General features: G+C 42.9%; 1 pseudogene; it reads right to left on the bottom strand.

The window, feature by feature from the left end:
- Window positions 1-535: 535 nt before the first annotated feature.
- LOC118358610 (pituitary adenylate cyclase-activating polypeptide type I receptor-like) overlaps window positions 536-12,236 on the bottom strand; it is a 36,364-nt pseudogene continuing 24,663 nt past the window's right edge.

Raw genomic sequence — 12,236 nt, 5'->3', positions numbered from 1 at the left:
GCCAGCAGAGCCCATGTCTTACTACTCTGGATACAAGCACAGTCCACTAGAGTCTACTGTAGTGACTAGAGCACACAGCCAGCAGAGCCCATGTCTTACTACTCTGGATACAAGCACAGTCCACTAGAGTCTACTGTATAGTGACTAGAGCACACAGCCAGCAGAGCCCATGTCTTACTACTCTGGATACAAGCACAGTCCACTAGAGTCTACTGTAGTGACTAGAGCGCACAGCCAGCAGAGCCCATGTCGGGCAAAAATACCAGCAAACAACCCAACCACAGCACAGTTCAAAATGCCCTGACACACAAGGCTGTGTATATCATTGTACTATGAAATATACTGTATATTGTAGATACTATAAGGGTTGCTTCAGTTGGGAATCTGGTCAAACTGTGGCAATTGTAATATAGGGACTCAAGGATTTTCCTGTAGAGTTCTTCGTCAGTCTATGGAACCTCCCAGCCAAGCCAATCAGTCAACACAACAGATGTTGTCTATAGAACAACAATCTATAGAACAACAGTCAAAGAGAGACCTCTCTAGAGACAGTTCTATCTGATATTTGGGGATTGCAGGAGAAGGAGAAGGAAAAGAGAGACGTTTCATTTTTGTTCACTCAGACAGTGTGTGTGTCAGTGCAGGTGGAATCAGAGTTGTGTGTTAGGGTGTGTGTGTCGTCACAGATTGAGACAGAGCTGTGTGTGTGTGTGTGTGTGTCGGTGTGTGTGTCGGTGTGTGTGAGTCACTGATGCAGGGCAGTTCCTTGGGGGAGGACTTCTCCAGCACAGAGATCTGTGTGACGGTGGAGCTCTCTGTGAATAGGGTGCGTCTTCTCCTACTGTAGCTCATATAGCCCTGGGTCTGCCACTTCCACAGACGCTTCTTCAGCTCCGCCTGCACCTAGACGCACACACACACACACACACACACACACACACACACACACACACACACACACACACACACACACACACACACACACACACACACACACACACACACACACACACACACACACACACACACACACACACACACACACACACACACACACACACACACACACACACACACACACAGTCAGAGAGAGTGATGTAGTTGGGAGGAGAGAGAATTGATGGGGGGAGAGAGAGCGAGGGAGAGAGAAAAGCTCTAATTTAAAAGCACATTGAGAGGTCTGTACATGAGGTACAGTACTTAAGATAATCTGGACATTAGAGACTTGAGAAAGCAGTCGATAAGAATTTTGGATTTTCATCTTCGTCTCCTCAGTAAGAACACTGAGTGTTATTCAATCAAAGTTCTAATTCTGTCATTCTAATTATGTTGGTAACCCCCCTGCTTACTTCTCCATTCAGGAAACAGTAGAGCAGAGCCACAACAAAGCCCTAAGAAGAAGGAATAGAAAGTGAGTTGTACTGTACATCAGGCCATTTTGACTAGCTACGTTATTACAAGATCATATACAGCTGAAGTCGGAAGTTTGCATACACCTTAGCCAAATACATTTAAACTCAGTTTTTGACAATTTCTGACATTTAATCCAAGTAAAAATTCCCTGTTTTAGGTCAGTTAGGATCACCACTTTATTTTAAGAATGTGAAATGTCAGAATAATAGTAGAGAGACTTTTATTTCTTTCATCACATTCCCAGTGGGTCAGAAGTTTACATACACACAATTAGTATTTGGGTAGCATTGACTTTCAATTGTTTAACTTGGGTCAAACGTTTCAGGTAGCCTTCCACAAGCTTCCCACAATAAGTTGGGTGAATTTTGTCCCATTCCTCCTGACAGAGCTGGTGTAACTGAGTCAGGTTTGTAGGCCTCCTTGCTCGCACACACTTTTTCAGTTCTGCCCACAAATGTTCTATAGGATTGAGATCAGGGCTTTGTGATGGCCACTCCAATACCTTGACTTTGTTGTCCTTAAGCCATTTTGCCACAAGTTTGAAAGTATGCTTGGGGTCATTGTCCATTTGGAAGACCCATTTGCAACCAAGCTTTTGTACCTGTTTCCTCCAGCATCTTCACAATGTCCTTTGCAGTTGTTCTGGGATTGATTTGCACTTTTTGCACCAAAGTACATTCATTTCTAAGAGACAGAACACGTCTCCTTCCTGAGCGGTATGACGGCCCCGTGGTGTTTATACTTGGGTACTATTGTTTGTACAGTGATACCGTCGGGCATTTGCCAGATTGCTCCCATTGATGAAAAACGAGCTTTAATGACTCCAACCTAAGTTTATGTAAACTTCCAACTTCAACTGTATTACGTCAAAATACACTTATTCAGACAGCGTCGTCCCCAACACACGTTGCACGTCACATTCTGTACGTTGCACACACACACATGTGAGCAGGCAGGCGATACGGGCACTCACGCACACACACATCTACCTGGAAGGATCCCAGACCCAGCTCTATGAAGATGCGTGCCTCCTCTCCTGTGGTCTCTGGTAGGAAGGCAAACACCATGTAATGCATCCCAAACAGAGGGATCAGGAACAGGGTGGACTTAGCCAGCCTCCTGCGCACACACACACACACACACACACACACACACACACACACACACACACACACACACACACACACACACACACACACACACACACACACACACACACACACACACACACACACACACACACGCGCACACACAAACAGCAATTAACACTCTTGGCCAATGCGGAGGCATTTGTTGAGGGAGCCATTACAACTGTTCTGGTCTGAGATTTACTCATCACGCAAGCGTGGTCACTGAACCATCATTGTGTGTGTGTGTGTGTGTGTGTGTGTGTGTGTGTGTGTGTGTGTGTGTGTGTGTGTGAGGAGGAGGGGGGCTCACATGAAGTGGCCTGTGTTGTGTCCCCGACACCGGGAGATTTTAGCTTCTGGACCAGAATACGGATCACATTAATGAAGATGATGAAGTTGACCTTAAACAGTGGAGAAAGAGGATGAGTTAGGGCGGAATACTTTACAACAAAAGGGTGGGTTAGGGCTGGAGTTGAGGCTAAGGGTAGGTTTAGGGTGGAGACCACGGTCAGGGTTAGATTTGAGGTTAGGGTTAGGTGAGTGTTAGGCTATTCACCAGCAGTGATGCAGTTATAGGCCCTTTGATAATCCACCAAATGAAGGCCACATCGGTATCATCCCAGCAACTACATTGGGACAGAACAAGATGATATCAGACAGTACCGTATTATAACCAATCTCCAATGGTATTACATTAGGATTCATGTATGAATTTTTAGGCTACATGACAATATCAATTCAGAGTAAATTCAAAGCAAATGCTAGTTTCCATACTTACCCTCTGTTATCATAGAAGTTTCGTGTCAGAACCCACACCAACAATATTGTGGTTGGGAGACCTAACAGACACAGAGACAAACATCAGCAGGATGGGAAGAAGGGAAGAGAGAAAAAGAGAGAGAGTGAATGTGAAAAGAGAGATAGGTGTGTGTGCGAAAGACAGAAAGAGGGAGAGCGATAGAAAGAACGAGGACAGATTGAGAAAGGTCACCTACCCCAGCCGATGAGTGTGTACCACCAGAAGTACTTATTGTGTGAGACAAAGGTGAGGGCAAGGAGGGTCTGGAGGTACATGCCCTCGACCAGCAACCAGAAGTAGTTAGCCAGGATGCTGAACTGGAAGAACACCACTGCTGATTTACACGCCGTCTGCAGGGGAACACAACACACACACACACACACACACACACACACACACACACACACACACAATGCTGTGTTGTTTGGCTGACCCAGTTGCTGGGTTACAGGCACTGGGTCACTTAGTTGTTGAATTGTTTTCTTTAAAAAGGCAAATGTTGTTGATGCTGGGATATTGAGATATGACCCAGTGAGTCAGATCAGAAGACTGGAGGTGTGGCTTAAGTAGGGGCGTGGCTGCCACATAGTTATTTTTGGCCAGCCGTGAGAGTAAATGTCATTCCGGTTCATCTGTTCCGGTTCACTGACACTTTTGTAGTTTTAATGAGGCTTACACAAGTGTATGAGTTCCACAAAAACCCATGCATATCCCAATTTCTGCACACTGCCACCTCCACCCCTCCCCTTCACCCTCGGGTTCCCCATCCACCATGCCAATGACTCCCTGAGACACAATCACACTTTCACACCTTTCTATAGTTGACTCTATTGCCTCGATCTCCTCTCTGGATTTACTTTCTAAGTATAGAATTCCCCATCGCCTTGTCTGTACACACAGCCCTCTCAACAACTCAACTCTCTCAACTGGACGACTCGCTCTGTTTAGAAGCATGTATCAGCATAAAATATACTGAGGAGAAAGTCTCGACTCGCTCTCTCACGGACTCGTTTCAATAACTTAAAATGTGTTCACCATCTCACACTGTTCCCATACAACAAGATGAGTCATACACTCTGAAGGCAATGACATTCAATGGAGGAAAGTGCTAGGATGAAGACTTACAAAGTTTCAGGAACTTAGTATAGATGGATGGGATACTCTATGAACTTACATGAAGTTAATGTAGATACGGTATAGAATATCTAAATTCTGTATATGGTGGTGTAAGAGGTATGAGTCACAGGGAGTTAGAGACAGTTTTGGCACATTAAATCCTGTGTAGTAAGTGTCCTTTGTTGATGACATCATGGCACTCACAGTGGACATGAAGCAGTGGTCGAAGTTCTCATCAGCAAAGAGAACCCCATCCTTGATGAAGACGGCACTGGCTCTCAGGATGAACGAGGAGAAGAGGTTGATGTGGATGTAGTTCCTGGTACAGTGGAACTTCCTGTACGGGTGAGTTAACTTCTTATTAAACTGACCTAATTTCCTGTCCGGCGAGTTTAGAGGGTCCATTTTGCAAATATATTCCCATACAATATATAATGTACCATTATAATCTATAATACCTATATGAATGCAGTCCATTCTTACAGTGTTATCTATTTATCATGTATCTGTGTATCTCTTAGGAACTAATATTGGACTGAGTATGTCCTAGTGTTACCTGAACACAGCGAAGACAAAAATGGCTGATATGAGGGAGATGAGGGAGGTGGCGTATCCAGCAGTGTACACCTGACTGATGGTCAAAAAGTACGTTGTCTGGAAATCAACAGGAGAAAAGGTCAAAAAGGTCAAAAAGAAACATGAAGTACTGGTTTTAGTATTTGGGGGGAGGTTCATTCATTTGCACCAAAGAAAACTATTGAAAGACAAAACAGTACAGATAGAAAAATGGTGTGCAAGTGACGTTGAAAACCAAAAAGGCCGGTGCATTTGGAAAGTATTCAGACCCCTTGACTTTATCCACATTTTGTTACGTTACAGCCTTATTCTAAAATGGATTAACATCTTATGGGCAGGACAGTAGCGTCCCACCTGGCCAACATCCTGTGAAATTGCAGAGCGCGAAATTCAAAACTACAGAATTATAAATATTTAACTTTCATAAATTCACAAGTGTAATACATCTAAATAAAGCTTAACTTCTTGTTAATCCAGCCACTATGTCAGATTTCAAAAAGGCTTTACGGCGAAAGCACACCATGCGATTATCTGAGGACGGCGCCAATCCCTCATCAATCTATACACAATGCGCCATAATGACAAATAAAAAACAGGTTTAAGAAATATCATATTTACATAAGTATTCAGAATCTTTACTTAATACATTATTGAAGCACCTTTTTCAGCGATGACAGTCTCGAGTCTTCTTGGGTATGACGCTACAAACTTGGCACACCTGTATTTGGGGAGTTTCTCCCATTCTTCTCTACAGATCCTCTAAAGCTCTGTCAGGTTGGATGGGGAGCGTCGCTGCACAGCCCTTTTCAGGTCTCTCCAGAGATGTTAAATCGGGTTCAAGTCCGGGCTCTGGCTGGGCCACTCAAGGACATTTAGAGACTTGTCTCGAAGCTACTCCTGTGTTGTCTTGGCTGTATGCTTAGGGTCGTTGTCCTGTTGGAAGGTGAACCTTAGCCCCAGTCTGAGGTCCTGATCGCTTTGGAGCAGGTTTTCATCAAGTATCTCTCTGTAAATTGCTCCGTTCATCTTTCCCTCGATCCTGACTAGTCTCCCAGTCCATGCCGCTGAAAAACATCCCCACAGCTTCCACCACCATGCTTCACCGTAGGGATGGTGCTAGGTTTCCTCCAGATGTGACACTTTGCATTCAGGCGATTGTGGTTTCATCAGACCAGAAAATCTTTTTTTTCATTGTCTGAGAGTCCTTTACGTGCTTTTTGGCAAACTCCAAACGGGTTGTCATGTGCCTTTTACTGAGGAGTGGCTTCCGTCTGGCCACTTTACCATACAGGCCTGATTGGTAGAGTGCTGCAGAGAAGGTTGTCCTTCTGGAAGGTTCTCCCATCTCCACAGAGGAACTCTGGAGCTCTGTCAGAGTGACCATCGGGATCTTGGTCCCCTCCCTGACCAAGGCTCTTCTCCCCCAATTGCTCAGTTTGGCCGGGTGGTCAGCTCTAGGAAGAGTCTGGTTGTTCCAAGCTTCTTCCGTTTAAGAATGATGGCGTCTACTGTGTTCTTGGGGATCTTCAAGCCTGCATAAATATTTTGGTACCCATCCCCAGATCTGTGCCTCAACACAATCCTGTCTCGGAGCTCTAGGACAATTTCTTAGACCTCGTGGCTTGGTTTTTGCTCTAACATTCCTTGTCAACTGTGGGACCTTATATAGACAGGCGTGTGCCTTTCCAAATCATGTCCAATCAGTATAATTTACCACAGGTGGACTCAAATCAAGTTGTATAAAGAGTTCAAGGATGATCAATGGAAACAGGATGCACCTGAGCTCCATTTTTGAGTCGCATAGCAAAAGGTCTGAATACTTATGTAAATAAGGTTTTTCTGTTTGAAGTTTTTTACAGTTGCAAAAAATGTAAAAACTTCAAATACCATCAATACCTTGCCTGCATATACTCAATCATATATTTATATAATTATCATATACTGACAAGTAGATAAAACAACGTCAGCTTAGCAAACTAACTTATCCAGACAGGAGAGGTATTGTTGGGTTTCTGTCTGGGGAGTGTCTCTATCGTAACACAATGGAGTAGCCGGAAGACTATTTTCCATCTGAAGACAGCTATTTTACATCTGAAGACAGCTATTTTCCATCTGAAGACAGCTATTTTCCATCTGAAGACAGCTATTTTCCATCTGAAGACAGCTATTTTCCATCTGAAGACAGCTATTTTCCATCTGTGGGTACATTGACTTCAATACAAAACCTAGGAAGATCATGGATCTCACCGCTACCAAGAGAGAGAGAGAGAGAGAGAGAGAGAGAGAGAGAGAGAGAGAGAGAGAGAGAGAGCGAGAGAGAGAGAGATCAAACAGAGAGTAATGCTATTTATTTTAGATAGCTGGCTAAGGTTATCCAACATATGGATTGGATTGTGTGTTTACTAACACTTTAGTTCTAGTAGCTAGATCTGAGCTGTGTAGCGGTTAGCAGTTATGGTATGAAGGTTTGGCTTGGAGAGTTGTTTTTGCCTGGTCACAGACAGCTGTTGTTTCACAGAAATCCACAATCGAAAGGAAAACGTTCTAATTTTGTTGTGTTACAGCCTGAATTTAAAATGGATTAAATTGAGATTTTGTGTCACTGATCAAACACCCCATAACGTCAAAGTGGAAATATGTTTTAGAAAACAGTACATTTTTTTCAAATTCATAAAAAAATGAAAAGCCTAAATGTCTTGAGACGTATTCAACTCTTTTGTTATGGCCTAAACAAGTTCAGGAGTAAAAATGCTGTGAAAAATATTCAGACCCCTTGAAATGCAAACATTTCTAAAAACCTGTTTTCACTTTGTCATCATGGGGTATTGTGTGTAGGTTGACAAGGGGAAAAAACTAATTCATCTATTTTAGAATAAGGCAGTAACGTAACAAAATGTGGAAAAAGTAAAGGCGTCTGTATACTTTCCAAATGCACTGTAATAAGTTGCATGGACTCACTCTGAGTGCAATAATAGTGTTTAACATTTTAAATGACTACCCCATCTCTGTACTCCACACATACAACTAACTATCTGTAAGGTCCCTGCGTCGAGCAGTGAATTTCAAGCAAAGATTCAACCACAAAGATGAGGGAACTTTCCTATGGATCGCAAAGAAGGGCACCTATTGGTAGATGGGTAAATAAAGCAGGCATTGTATATCCCTTTGAACATAATGCAGTTATTCATCTTACACTTTGGATGGTGTATTAATACATCCAGTCACTACAAAGATAGAGGAGCCCTTCCTAAATAAGTTGCCGGAGAGGAAGGAAACCACTCAGCGATTTCACCAACAGTTACACAGTTTAATGTTTGTGATAGGGGATAACTGAGGATGGATCAACAACATTGCAGTTACTCCACAATACTAACATAAATGAATGCTGCAAAGTAAACCTTTTGTCCTGAATACAAAGCGTTAGGTTTGCACACAACATTGTTCCAACACAACATTTTCAAGAATGATGGTGGTTGCATCATGGTATGGGTATGGATTTTTTTAGGATAAAAAGAAAAGGAATAGAGCTAATCACAGGGAAAAACTGATTCAGTCATATCAATATATATTTGTTTTATTTTCCATTAATTAAAACAATAAAAATAATTGTTCCTCCATTTTTAAAATACAGAGTATTTTGTGTAGATAGATCATTGACAAAAAAAAATATCAATTTTATCCCACTTTGTAACAACAACATGTGGAAAAAGTCAAGGGGTGTTAATACTTTCAAAAGGCACTGTAGCTATACACTGATCTCTGGACCTGGAAAAACTTTGCAGAGAATGAACGATGACCGAGGAAAACACACAACACTGATTGCTTTCTCAACAAGTATATTATTCTTCTGGCTTTATCTTTTTGTAATACTTTACCTTGCCTCACTGGCTTGTTAGCGTCCTAGGTGGGTTGTCCCACGAAAAGCCATCCGTTAAAGTTTTAAGTAGAACTTGTGCACCGATATTTAATTTAAAATCCTGTTATATTCAATTAATTGTGCTTTAATATAGACCACAGAGAATTCAATAAAACATTTTTTTTATATGAATAAAGGATGATGCGCCTGGGAAATGGGTCTGTTGGAATGAGAGTACAGTACAGCCCAGATAATTCAAACAAGCACATGACTGAATAGTTCATTAGAGGTTTCCTCGTTCAATTTGTTTCTAATGGCAGAATCAGTCCTTCTGTCCTCAACCAATCACATTCCTTCCCCCACAGAACAAAATTGAAAGTGGAACATTTCAATGAGTGACTGAATAACAGAGTGATTAAAAGAGAATGTACAGTATGTGAGTGATGTGATATCTCTAACCTCTGATCCTGTCTCTGTCTCCTCTGCGAACTCACAGGCCTCCTCATATGTAGGGTACAGCTCTGTCCAGCCATCCTTCGTACAGTTCCTGAAGATGTAACCTGAGAAACAGATCAACCAATCATAGGCCAGTCCTGAGGGTGTGAAGGAGGAGCCACCAGAGCTGGTAGCCTGTAGGTATTGTCTCAACTAGATTTGCTCACCTCCTGCGTCCTCTCTCTCCTCCGTCATCTCTCGCCTCCTTTTGAAAAGGATCAAAGGTAACCGAGGAGAGGGAACGTGGACGGAAATGCACTTGTTTGAAATGAGACGATCCTTCTCCACTCTGTCAGGCAAATTACATTTACAGGGGTGCAATCCCAAAATAACTGTGTACAGTGATAAAAACAAATTAAGAACATTTTATAGATATGTAGCATATTGCTCTCTGACAATACAACAGCTGATTCAAAGAGGGTGTGGGAGATATCAAAACTCTTCCGCAGTATGATACACTGGTTCTTCCAAGCCAAAAGGAGGCTATCGAGGAGGGGAGGACCGTATTCTGTTTGCCTACTAACGATATGACAGTCCTCGACCACTCAACCACTTATCGGTTTCCGGGTCATGGAGCAGAGAGGAGATACTTTTACCCAAATTCCTTATCCCAGGCAGAACACAGGAGGGTCGCCAGTTCATTCTCCCCTCACATACAGTAGAATAATCAGACAGAACTACAGCATTGCAAAATTGCAGAATTCCTTCAGTTCTCCAGATCAGAGGCATCAGTCCCATATGGGGCACAGGGGCTCTTGCCCCCTCAGAATCGTCCTGTTTCTTATTTTGAACAAAAAAATGTGTTTGTTTTTTCTCTGTAATACCACGAGCCACTTAGCAATTTCCTGAAGTTGGCTTAGCTGGCCCAGATTGGTTCTCAATCACCTAACCTCATAACTAGCTACCAAGGAGCCTTTTCAGGCTATCAATCAAGGTAGAGTAGCCAGCTTGTCTAACTATTTTAGCTGACATTCCTGCTGGCCAGGTTGGTAGACTTTAGAAAAGCAAGTAATAACTAAATGTACTGAATAAGACTCACATTCCTTTCAATATGTTACCCAGATTTGAGCAGAGATGCAGAGAAGCATATTTAGTTTCATGAAAAATAACCACCAGTCAGGAGGATAGACAGCTCAAGAGGTATGCTTAGATATGCAGGAAAAAAAAGTACAGATATTTTTTACAAAGATTTAAGCATTATAATTATGGCTCTAGAACGCAGGGAAAATCTGTTTCAAGTGTTTGAAATTTGCAAAATTCTCCAACTTACGGACGGGTAGCACAAGCACCCTCCAGAACACCCCCCAGCCATCCTCACGTACTTTGTGCCCGATCATATTTTTGGGTTGCATGATGCCCCTGATACAGTGCGTTGCAATAGTTATTAAAGAACAAAGACACAATGAAAGTTTACACTAAAAGAGTGTTCAATACATTATCATACTAGACAGTGAAATACTGTAGTTCAGAATGCAGCAGGCTAATTCATTGCCAAGGGACCTGTCTTCTCTCTGTTCTGTTTATTTCTTTATGGTCATACTCATGTAACCTGATTGCATGTGTTTTGTGTGTGCATATGTGCGTGCACCTGTGTGTGTGTGTGTGTGTGTGTGTGTGTGTGTGTGTGTGTGTGTGTGTGTGTGTGTGTGTGTGTGTGTTTGTGTGTGTGTGTGCGTGTGCATACGTGTTTGTGTGGTTTTTTTGTCATGTTGTTATGGGCTAAGGGATCAGAGGGCTGTGTGTTATTTCTACAGACTGATTAGATAGAGGATTAGATGCACCACAGAGGGCAATGACAGAAGAGGAGAGAGAGAGAGATGAGGGCCATAGTGGCAGGAAATAATGAACACAATGAAACACGCACCAAACACATAGAGACTAGGGTTCAACTCCTGGCCAGGGCTACCCACAGAACTCCCAACAATATACTTGCATGGTTGGTTTCATTGACTCTTCCCTTTAAATTGACCCATTTTTTTTTGGACTACAACCTCTTGGAGATGATCAGCTTGAGGTGTAGAATCACTGATCTATCGAGGGACTCCCGAGTGTCACAGTGGTCTAAGGCACTGCATGTCAGTGTTAGAGGTGTCACTAGAGACCCTGGTTCGATTCCAGGCTGTTTTACAGCCAGCTGTAATTGGGAGCCCCATATTGCGGCACACAATTGGCCCAGCGCCGTTAGCTTTCAGCCAGGGAAGGAGGTCAATAAGTGTAAATAAGTTTTTTTTCTTAACTGACTTGACTCGTTAAATAAAGGTTAAAAAATTAAAAAAAATCTACAAATACGATTCCTTGCCAAATAATAGGTTTTGTGTGATTAAGATTCACAGAGCTACACCTCCCCTGGCACAGGCGATCCCCATGGCAAACACACACGCACAACCAAACATTGATTGATTGGAGACAGCTTATGTCAATTACGGAACATTTACCATTGATTTTCTACCTGTAGCTACAGTAGTGGATAATGTCGGAAATACTGGTAAAAGCCCAGTGCCTCCCAGGGCCTCCAGCACTGAGCTCGCCACGGCACGCCTTCACCATGAGGTAGCTGCTTGCTAGCTAACGCCCCACTAGCCTCACGTCTATAGAGTTATACTGTGCTCACCGCCTCAGCCCCTCGTGTCGTGTCACTAACAACACCAGCGCTTCAATCCCTGGAAATGCAGAGGGCTTTACTGCTTCCATTTTTCAGAAATGTACAAAGACTCAAAGCCCAAGTAAGTAAAGACCTCAACATGACCTCTTTATTGTTGGCTTATCAGGCTGAGTTACTGGAGGGGAAGCATCTGGACTCGGACATCCTAGATCCAGATGCTTGGGAGGAGACCTGTCTGATTACAGCCTC

This window comes from Oncorhynchus keta, chromosome 26 (assembly GCF_023373465.1).
Source record: "Oncorhynchus keta strain PuntledgeMale-10-30-2019 chromosome 26, Oket_V2, whole genome shotgun sequence".
NCBI lineage: Eukaryota > Metazoa > Chordata > Actinopteri > Salmoniformes > Salmonidae > Oncorhynchus > Oncorhynchus keta.
This window is presented reverse-complemented; position numbering and strand designations above follow the sequence as displayed.